The sequence below is a fragment of the Leptonychotes weddellii genome, unplaced genomic scaffold (genome assembly GCF_054177405.1).
Source record: "Leptonychotes weddellii isolate Sample4059 unplaced genomic scaffold, ASM5417740v2 HiC_scaffold_4279, whole genome shotgun sequence".
NCBI lineage: Eukaryota > Metazoa > Chordata > Mammalia > Carnivora > Phocidae > Leptonychotes > Leptonychotes weddellii.
The window spans coordinates 1-11680 of record NW_028009441.1 but is presented as its reverse complement, the minus strand read 5'-3'; the positions used below and the strand labels follow the sequence as shown (position 1 = coordinate 11680).

Sequence of the window (11680 nt, the reverse complement as noted above, 5' to 3'; positions counted from 1 at the left end):
TGAGAGGGGGGAGGGTCAGAGGGAGAAGCAGACTCCCCACTGAGCAGGGAGCCCGATGTGGGACTCGATCCAGGGACTCCAGGATCATGACCTGAGCCGAAGGCAGTCGCTTAACCAACTGAGCCACCCAGGCGCCCTAAAAAAAAGTTTCTTTTGGGGTTCCTAGGTGGCTTATTCTGTGGAACATGCTACTGTCCAATCTTGGGGTTGTGAGTTCGAGCCCCATGTTGGGTACAGGGATTACTTAAAAATAAAACCTTTATTTATTTATTTACTTGTTTATAAATAAAACCTTTAAAAGAAAAAGTTTCTTGGGGCGCCTGGGTGGCTCAGTCATTAAGCATCTGCCTTCGGCTCAGGTCATGATCCCAGGGTCCTGAGATCGAGCCCTGCATCGGGCACCCTGCTTCAGCAGGAGGCCTGCTTCTCCCTCTCCCACTCCCCCTGCTGTGTTCCCTCTCTCACTGTGTCTTTCTCTGTTAAATACATAAATAAAATCTTAAAAAAAAAAAAAAAGAAAAAGTTTGTTTTTGTCTGGAAATTTTCTTTTTTTTAAATTAAATTTAGTTTTTTTATTTAAATTCAATTAATATATAATGTATTACTTGTTTCAGGGATACAGGTCTGTGATTCATCAGTCTTATATAATACCCAGTGCTCATTGCAACACATGCCCTCCCCAACACACACCCAGTTACCTCATCCCTCCATCCCCCTCCCCTCTGTGGAAATTTTCTTTCTATACCCTAATTTATCTTCCTGTTGTCTTTCTAACACAAATTAGATCATAGTATGCATGCTATTTGAACCTCACTTTTTTCATTCTGTACTGTGTTCTGGACATTTTCTAGAGCAGTTAACATACATCTGCATTATTCTTTTTTTTTTTTTAAGTAATCTCTACACCCAGTGTGGGGCTTGAACTCACGACTCAGATCAAGAGTTGCACACTCGTCCAGCTGAGGCAGCCAGGCACCCCCTGCCTCATTCTTTTTATGCATACTGTTTCATTTTTGTGGATAGTTTTTAATTTATCAGTCCCCTGTTGATTGGCATTTAAGTTTTTTACAGTTTTTTTACTATTTTATTTTATTTTTTTTAAAGATTTTATTTATTTATTTGAGAGAGAGAGAATGAGAGAGAGCACATGAGAGGGGGGAGGGTCAGAGGGAGAAGCAGACTCCCTGCAGAGCAGGGAGCCCGATGCGGGACTCGATCCAGGGACTCCAGGATCATGACCTAAGCCGAAGGCAGCTGCTCAACCAACTGAGCCACCCAGGCGCCCAGTTTTTTTACTATTTTAAACAAACCTTCAGTGAGCATCTTTATACAGATACTCTTGTGTAATTATGAGAAAACACCTGTGGAGTAAATTCCCACAAGTGAAATTACTAGATAACGAATACATACATTTTTAGTTAAAAAAAAAAATTTTTTTTTAATGATCAACCTCCCCCCCCCCCCTTTTTTTCTTCTTACTAAGTAATCTCTACACCTAACATGGGGCTTTAGAACACACAACCCGGAGATCAAGAGTCTGCTCTTCTGACTGAGCCAGCCAGTGTCCCACATTTTTAGTTTTGAAAATGCCAGTACCTTTCTGAAGGGTTTGTGACCATCTTTTCTAGCCTATTTATAGCCCCGTTCTTGAATTGCCATGTTAGGTTCTTTGTCCATTTTTCAATAGCATTTTCTGTCTTTTTAATTTTGGCTAATAAAGAATTCTCTTTGTATTAGGAAGTTAGCCTTTTTTTTTTTTTTTAAGATTGTATTTATTTGACAGAGACACAGCGCAAGAGGGAACACAAGCAGGGGGAGTGGGAGAGGGAGAAGCAGGCCTCCTGCAGAGCAGGGAGCTGATACGGGGCTCGATCCCAGGACCCTGGGATCATGACCTGGGCCGAAGGCAGACACTTAACGACTGAGCCATCCAGGCGCCCCAAAGAAGTTAGCCTTTTTTGTGGAGTGTACTATAAGTACTTTTTTCCTATCACTTTTTACTTTTTTCAGTGTAATTTTTGCCATAGGTAAGTTTTTAATTTTTAATTTCATTTTTAAATTTTAATTCTTTTTTAAAATTTTTTTTTGTAAGATTTTATTTATTTATTTGACAGAGAGAGATAGCGAGAGCAGGAATACAAGCAGGGGGAGTGGGAGAGGGAGAAGCAGACTTCCTGCCAAGCAGGGAGCCCGATGTGGGGTTCAGTCCCAGGACCCTGGGATCACGACCTGAGCCAAAGGCAAACGCTTAACGACTGAGCCACCCAGGTGCCCCTTAATTATTTTTTTAAAAGACATATTTAAAAAAAAATTTTTTTAAAGATTTTATTTATTTATTCATAAGAGACAGAGAGAGAGAGAGGCAGAGGGACAAGCAGGCTCCCCGCCAAGCAGGGAGCCTGATGCGGGACTCCATCCCAGGACCCTGGGACCATGACCTGAGCTGAAGGCAAGACGCTTAACCATCTGAGCCACCCAGGCGCCCTTAAAAGATCTTTTTATTTAGAGAGAGAGCATGGGGGGTGGGGGAGGACAGAGGGAGAGGGAGAAACAGACTCCCTGCTGAGCAGGGAGCCCAACATGGGCCTCAATCCCAGGACTCTGAGATTGTGACCTGAGCTGAAGACAGACGCTTAACTGACTGAGCCACCCAGGTGCCCCTTTAAATTTTAATTCTTTAAATTATTAAGCTTTTCCTTTTTGGCTTCATTATGGTTATGTCATGCTTAAGGCTGTTCCTACTCTGAGAATATAAAAATAAAAATAACTACCCTTTCTTTCCCTGGTACATTCATGGTGTCCTTTTCTGTGTTTAATTCCTTGATACATCTAAAATATATTTTGGTGTAAAGAGTTTCATAGGGATCAGGCTTCCCCTCTCCACCCAGATGGATAAATCAGTTTCCTTAATGCTTTTTCATGAGAAATGATAATTTGCATGTTAACTACACCATCTGAAGATGTAGAACTGTGTAGAATACTTTAATAAATGTGTAGTAATGTATTTTAGTTCATGGTAGTTCATCTTTAATACGCAACACCCTATTTTGGGGGCATTGTGTATATTTCAGAATAGATGAGTGGGTTGTTTTTTTGTTAACTGCCAATTTTTTATTTATTTATTTATTTATTTTTAAGTAATCTCTACACCCAATTTGGGGCTTGAACCCACAACCCTGAGATCAAGATTCTCATGCTCCACCAACTGAGTCAGCCAAGAGCCCCAATTTAAAAAAAAATTTTTAATAAAAAGTACTCATTCTTTCTTGGATTAAATATCACTCTGGCTTTCTTTTTACTGATTAATGCTATGAAAAAGATTCACTTATGTTTGTAAAATAGCAAGTGTAAATCAAAAAAGTTTTTTATATTGGTTAGAAATTACTCCATTTCTAAACTTAAATGTTTAGATTTTTGTAAACAAGACTTTTTTTTTTTAAGATTTTATTTATTTGAGAGAGAGAGAGTGAGAGACAGCATGAAAGAGAGGAGGGAGGGTCAGAGGGAGAAGCAGACTCCCTGCTGAGCAGGGAGCCCGATGTGGGACTTGATCCCGGGACTCCAGGACAATGACCTGAGCCGAAGGCAGTCGCTCAACCAACTGAGCCACCCAGGCGCCCCTAAACATTAAGACTAATTTTTATAACGGATGTAATTCTGGACTTTGTAAAATGAATTAACCTAAAATTAAATTTAAAATCTTAACTTGGGTGCCTGGGTGGCTCAGTCGTTATGCGTCTGCCTTTGGCTCAGGTCGTGATCCCAGGGTCCTGGGATCGAGCCCCGCATCGGGTTCCCTGCTCAGTGGGAAGCCTGCTTCTCCCTCTCCCACTCCCCCTGCTTGTGTTCCCTCTCTCGCTGTGTCTCTCTCTGTCAAATAAATAAATAAAATCTTTAAAAAATAAATAAATAAAATCTTAACTTTCCTTTTCCTGTTTGTCTTCAGATTATGGATTGGATATGTCTACTTCTGGATGCGAACTTTACTGTTGTGGTAATGATACCAGAAGCAAAAAGGCTACTGTTGAGTCTTTACAAGTTTGTGAAATCCCAGGTTTGTGATTATTTGATATATACTGAGTTTCGTTGGTACCCAGGTATCACTTAAATTATAATTTATTCTTAAATTTTTATTTTGGAATAGTTATAGGTAGTCATGGAGGATTTGTTCTTGTAGAAGTTATGGTAAAAGTTACTCTGAAACTTTTTTCTTTAGATATGCATTTGTTCCGAGCTCAACAAGATTGAAGTAAGTTTTCGTGAGCTGCAGAAACTAAGTCAAGAAAAGAACAGTAGAGAATTATATTCAATTGAAGTGCTGGAACTCTTCTGATATTACCAGTTCTCCTTCATAGACATTTTATGAAGCTCTTTTATGTGAATTCTTCTACTCATCCAGGCAAGAGATGTGTTTTGTTTGTGACTGTCTCTCAGTGACAAGAGAGATGTGTCAGCTAGTACCTGGACCAGCACTTACTGATGCGCCTAAGTTGGACTGTAGGTTTCATGTGAACCTATTTTAGTTTATGGACAGTGGTGGGGAGAGGTTCTGAAACTTTTTTTAAATATGTAACTGAGCTGATTTTAAGTAAACTTATTTGTGTATTGATAAAAATCTAATTTCTTACTGTGTGTTTTGATTAGTTCTTCATTTAGTTAAAAAAAAAAAATCACCATTGAAACAGTGATTCTAAGAAGAATGTAGTTTTATCAGAGTCAGAAGCTGTCCCGGCATGTCTGTGCTCCCGAGTGACAAAGGAGGTGACTTCTGTAAGCAGGGTGGGGGACGGTCTTTGTGCAGGCATATTGCTTCTCTTCTGCCACCTTCTTCTGTCCTTTACCTACTTCCACTTACCTTCTTCACATGCTCAGGAGTTGAACAATACTTCTTTCTATTTAGTATCTCTGAGACTATCTTCATGATTAGTTGGTAACTTAGGTTTTTGTATTACTAAATAGTAAAAAAGTCTCTTCTAAAAATAGTTTTATAGGTTGATTGACCATAGAATTTCCCATTTTAACTCTTTGGATTTAGGACAAATGAGGGATTTTATGTAGATGAAATGGGTGTTTTGTTTCTTGAAAATAAACTCAAATACATCTTTGTTAAAAATGAAATCATTCTTTCAGGTGATGAATTAAGATCCCTATAAATAACTGAAACACTTCTGAGCTGTGCAAGTGTCTGTTGAGTAAATAATTTTGAAAACCTGTTCTAACTTGAAGGGTTAAAATATGTTGAAGACAAAAATTCCTGTAAATTCTAGTGCAGAAATATAAGTTCAAATGTGATTGTAGAGCCCAGAGTTATAGAATCCCAATTGCTTAACGTAATTTGCATTAGAGAAAGGCTTCATTTTAGCTCAGGCACTCTCTGTAAACTTTAGTTACAACTATGGCAATTAACAGACAGCTTCTTTTCCTCAGTCTGCTTAATCTCTCTTTAATCCTGAGAGAAAAGAATCACAAGGGAACCCCATATATTAACTGTCATGCTCACTTTATATAATAGGACTTCTTGCTCAATTTAAAGTGATGCAGTACTTCTCAGCAGAAATAAAAAATGCAGGTTTTCATAGTAGAGTTTCTATATATGTCCTTATAAATAAATAATACTGGTTCTTTCACAGTCTTTATTATGAAGTTTAATAATTTGGTTGTAAATACTATGGAAACATTGCTGATGCCCAATATAAGTACAAAATTAGGTTGCCTACAGTCTGAGTCACTAAATTTAGAAATGAGGATTTTATAAGGACATATAGAAAACGTTTTTAATTGAGGTACAATTGACAGTAGACTCTTACAGGCTGAGTCCTTCAAGCCAAGGCTTGTGTCTTACCCTTTCTGCACAGTAAACATAGGACCGCTGGCACATGATTAGTGTTCAGTAAATGGTTATTGAATCAAGTTACTGAATAATGGATCTTATCTATCCAGCTGTAGAGTAATAATTCTGAGGGTTTGCAGTAATCTTTCTGGAAAGTAAATCCATCTGTGTTCACTACATATAGACTGTATACCTTTTTCCTCGCTACTTTTTTTTTTTTTTAAGATTTTATTTATTTGAGAGAGAGTGAGCATGAGGGGAAGGGGCAGAGGGAGAAGCAGACTCCTTTCTGAGCAGGGAGCCCGATGTGGGGCTCCATCCCAGGACCCCGAGATCATGACCTGAGCCGAAGGCAGACACTTAACCAACTCTGCCACCCAGGAGCCCCTATACTTCTTTTTTATAACACCAAATTATATCTCACATTTGTTTCTGATTACATATTACATCTATTAAAACTTTTTTTAGGGGCGCCTGGGTGGCTCAGTTGGTTAAGCAACTGCCTTCGGCTCAGGTCATGATCCTGGAGTCCCGGGATTGAGTCCCACATCGGGCTCCCTGCTCGGCGGGGAGTCTGCTTCTCCCTCTGACTTCTCCCCTCTCATGCTCTCTGTCTCTCTCTCTAATAAAAAAATAAAAAATCTTTAAAAAACTTTTTTTAAACTTAAATTCTCCATCTAGGAGATGATTTTCTGCTGTGAACTTAATGTATTTTGAGGGAGGGGTACCTGGGTGGCTCAGTTGGTTGAGCATCCGATGCTTGATTTCTCCTCAGGTCATGGTCTTGGGGTCATGGATTGAGTTCCACGTTGGGTTCCCTGCTCAGAGTGGAGTCTGATTTGAAGTTCTCCCTCTCCCTCTGCCCCTCCCTCTGCTTGTGCTTTCTCTCTCTCTCTGAATAAATAAATGGAATCTTAAAAAAAAATGTATTTTGAGGGAAATGTGGACTAAGGAGTTATTAATACTTGAAATTAGACATTTATTTGCCTTTTGCTTCTTTCGGTTCCTTTGTAAATATTTGGTGATTGTAACTATAGTGGATTCCATTCTGGATCATGTATAGAACTTTTTTTTTACGTTTGTTTGTTTATTTGTGGAATCTCTACACCCAAAGCGGGGCTTGAACTTATGATCCCAAGATCAAGCGTTACGTGCTCGGGATGCCTGGGTGGCTCAGTCGGTTGAGCATCTGCCTTTGGCTCAGGTCATGGTCCTGGGGTCCTGGGATTGAGTCCCTCATGGGACTCCTTGCTCAGCGGGGACCCTGCTTCTCCCTCTGCCTGCCAGCGGCTCCCCCTGCTTGTGCTCGCTCACCCTTTCTCTCTCTCTGACAAATAAGTAAAATCTTAAAAAGAAAAAAGAGTTACATGCTCTTCTGACTGAGCCAGCCAGGTGCCCCTGGATCATGTATAGAACTTTTTTTTTTTTTTATGTATAGAACTTTAAAACAAAGGTGGACTTTTTGCCCCAGCTCTTTTAAAAGTTTTTAGTCCCAAAATAGTTTTAAGAAAAAACAATGAACACTTACTTATTCTTGACCTAAATTTACCTATTGGTAACATTCTACCATGTTCCTTTCACCACTCTCCATATATTTTTTCTTTCTTTAATGAAACATTGGAGAGTTAGTTGCAAACATCCAGATTAATCCCATAATTCAGTTTAATCCCATAAATACATCAGTTTAATCCTCTAAAATAAGAGCATTATTTTACATGACCACAATGTAATTATCAAATTTAGGTAATTAATATTAATACAGTACTGTTTGGAATGATTACAGTCCTTCAGGTTTCCACAGTTGCCTCAGTAATGTCTCCTAGAGCTGGACTTTTTCCTCCTAAAATCCTTTCAAGGATCTTGCATTGTATTTAGTTTTCATGTTTCCTTAACCTCCCTAGATATAGCATTCTTGAGCAATCTAGGCCAATTATTTTGCTCAATGTCCCTCAATTTGGACTGGTCTTATTTTCACATGATTAGGTTCAGATTAAATGTTTTTGACAGGGAATGCCACAGAGAAGACACAGCATCACAAGGCACTGATGTGACTTGTCCCATCATTGGTGATGTTAAATTGGCTAACTTAAGGTGGGCTTACCAGATTGCCTCTACCTTTTCCCTTTGTAACCCTGTAAGTATCCTGTGTATATCTTTGAGACTGTGTGAATATCTTATTCTGGAATATTCTCCCCTAACAGTGGTTTTAGATCTATTGGTAATTTTCGCCTGAATCAGCTTTTACTGTGGTGGTTGTGATTGGAAATTGTAATGTTTTGGCATAAATTTCACTTAAAAACTGAACACTGTGCTATATAGCGACCATTCTCATCTCTGCTGTCTGCTTTCATCTATATATGGATGGCCAGATAAATGGATGGAGTTGTCTCACAGATTTAAATAGTTATCACATTGAGCATACACTGTGTGGTCTGTTTTTTTCATTTAATATTTTCATAAAAATATATTTTTACATAGTTAATATGTTTCAATTCTTAAAAATTTCAGACTCAGAAAACTATAGACCTGAAAAGGCTTACCGATAATTTATTCCTAAATGTTAAGTGTCTCGTGCAGTTCCCACAGCTTTGTACTTAGCAGCCTAAAGCGTGACTTTAGATTATACCATTCCATTTCTATAAATCATCATCATTATAATTTTGGGACATTTAGAAGCATACACAAATTAGCAGAATATTTGGAATTCTTCTGTTTGCTACAGACAAATATCTTAACTAAAAAGATATTAAAAATTCTGGACAACTTTTTTGAAGAGTCATTTTAAATTACCTCCTCCCAGAACCTTTTTAATCACTTAAGAAAGCAGTGTACTATTACTAAAGTGGTTTTATTTAAGTAGGCTCCACACACAACATGGGGCTTGAACTCAATAGCCCTGAGATGAAGAGTTGCATGCTCTTATGACTGAGCCATCTAGGTGCACCTAAAATGGTTTTAAATAAATGTCTGATAAGGTTACCCTATTGCTTTTAGGTCACGTACTATTACCTAGATTAACACAGCCAATAATTAGAGTTATGAGTGGTTTTTTTTTTTTGAAGACTTAATTAATTAATTAATTATTTTATTTTAAAGATTTTATTTATTTATTTGACAGAGAGAGACACAGCAAGAGAGGGAACACAAGCAGGGGGAGTGGGAGAGGGAGAAGCAGGCTCCCCGCAGAGCAGGGAGCCCGATGTGGGACTCGATCCCAGGACCCTGGGATCATGACCTGAGCCGAAGGCAGTCGCTCAACCGACTGAGCCACCCAGGCGCCCCTAATTTATTATTTTAGAGAGAGAGCACGACTAGGGGGAGGGGTGGAGGGAAAAGGAGAGAATCCCAAGCAGACTCCATGCTGAGCGTGAAGCCTGATGTAGGGCTCAATCTCACGACCCTGAGATGATGACCTGAGTTGAAATCAAGGGTCACAGGGCGCCTGGGTGGCTCAGTCATTGAGCATCTGCCTTCGGCTCAGGTCATGATCCCGGGCCCCTGGGATCGAGTCCCGCATCGGGCTCCCTGCTTGGTGGGAAGCCTGCTTCTCCCTCTCCCACTCCCCCTGCTTGTGTTCCCTCTTTCACTGTGTCTCTCTCTGTCAAATAAATAAAATCTTTAAAAAAAAAAAAGAAATCAAGGGTCAGACACTTAACTGACTGAGCCACTCAGGCACCCCAGATAGAGTTGTGGTTTTTGTGTACTAGATATTTCTAATACAATTCAGATCCCAGTTGCTCCACTATTTTATGGTTATTCTCAGACTTAGGATACTGTAATTTGGTGTTTAATCTTAGTAATATAACCCCAAATTACTGTATAATTTTGTATAGGAAAAATTTTGTGTAAGGCCTGCTTCACTGTAGTCCTTCTTGGGATGTAGTTTATAGGGACACCTTGTGACGATAAATGGTTGCCATCTATATAATCCTCAAAAGATTATCTGATAGATTCTGCCTGAGATTCTCCCTCTCCCTCCACCCCTCCCGCTTGCGCTTTGCCGCTCGCTCTAAGATAAATCTTAAAAAAAAAAAAAAAACCATATATATTGCCTTTGGCTCAGGTCATGATCCTGGGTTCCCGGGATCGAGTCCCAAGTCGGGCTCCTTGCTCATCAGGGAGCCTGCTTCTCCCTCTGTTTGCCACTCCCCCTGCTTGTGTTCTCTCCCTCTCCCTCTCTCTCCCTGACAAATGGATAAATAAAATCTTTAAAAAAATTAAAAAATAGACGGGCGCCTGGGTGGCTCAAATGGTTAAGCGTCTGCCTTCGGCTCAGGTCATGATCTCAGGGTCCTGGGATCGAGTCCCGCATCGGGATCCCTGCTCAGTGCGGAGCCTCTCCCTCTGCCACTCCCTCTGCTTGTGCTCTTCTATCTCTCTGTCAAGTAAATAAATAAAAAAAAAAAATCTTAAAAAAAAAAAATTTAAAAATTAAATTAATTAATTAATTAATTAAAAAATAGAGATAGATAAAAATTTCATGTGAACCTAATTATCCTTGGCCACTTTTGATTTCTGGATGAATTTGTATGCTTTGGTTGTCAGTGCCAAATTTGTTAGGCATTGTTACAGTATGTTCAGACCACAGGGTTCACATCTACTTCTTCTGGTTTATTTGGATATTGTATTGTTAAATGTCATTATTTTAAGTTGTTTGTCATGTAAGGTATAGTTAGTGTATAGATGTTTTATTTTTTTTTTTTAAAGATTTTACCTATTTGACAGAGAGAGAGCACAAGTAGGCAGAGCGGCAGGCAGAGAAAGAGGGAGAAGCAGGCTCTCCCCTGAGCAGGGAGCCAGACGTGGGGCTCGATCCCAGGACGCTGGGATCATGACCTGAGCCAAAGGCAGCGGCTTAACCGACTGAGCCACCCAGGCGCCCTGTTTTATTTTTTTTTTTAAGATTTTATTTACTTATTTGAGAGCGAGAGAGAGAGCGCACAAGCAGAGGGAGCAGCAGAGGGAGAGGGAGAAAAAGGCTTCCCGCTGAGCAGGGATCCTGATGCCAAGATCCTGGGTCTCTGTCTCAGGACCCTGGGATCATGACCTGAGCCAAAGGCAGACGCTTAACCAACTGAGCCACCCAGGCACCGCCCCTGTTTTATTTTACTTTAAAGTGAACTTGGAGCACTTAAAGTACATACTGGAAGGGAAGGCTCTTGGATTTGCCCAGACCATGTTTACCATCCCTGTTTCATTACTAGGGTGGGCCATAGCATGTAATATGCAATAGCATAAACTCTACAAAATGAAATTTATGCCATTTTTAGCAGTTCAATTGGTGCATGATTCCCTTAGGAAAGTCAGGACACTTAGGGCTCTATAACCTTTGCTATAAAGCTTTTCGTTTATTTGTATATTGCTTCACAAAGAAATATACGACAAATAGTATAATAGAAATAAATAATCAGTCCCAGGAAAGGTGCATGCAAATATGGCAACAGCAAAAGTCAACAAAACCTTTAGGCTCAGAAAGACTCTAACTGGTTATGGATTTTAAGCTTTATATGTTCTCTCTTTTTTTTTTTTTTTCCATTTCTTTGCATTATGGGGAATTTCAAACATAAGAAATAGAAGAGTATAATGAATCCCGTGTATGTATCCCCCAGCTTCAACCATTATCCGTACTTTCCCAATCCTGTTTTTTTTTAAATTTTTTTTTATTCTTATGTTAATCCCCATACATTACATCATTAGTTTTAGATGAAGTGTTCCATGATTCATTGTTTGTGCATAACACCCAGTGCTCCATGCAGAATGTGCCCTCCTCAATACCCATCACCAGGCTAACCCATCCTCCCACCCCCCTCCCCTCTAGAACCCTGTTTGTTTTTCAGAGTCCATCGTCTC

The 11680-nt window shown here is 39.6% G+C and overlaps 1 long non-coding RNA gene across 1 annotated transcript; it reads left to right on the top strand.

Annotated features, from left to right (window-relative positions):
• The first annotated feature begins 325 nt into the window (after positions 1–325).
• LOC145719416 (uncharacterized) lies at positions 326–4632 on the top strand. The gene is made up of 2 exons (XR_014142360.1): positions 326–4054; positions 4217–4632. It is a non-coding gene; the product is annotated as an uncharacterized LOC145719416 (long non-coding RNA).
• The last annotated feature ends 7048 nt before the right edge of the window (positions 4633–11680 follow it).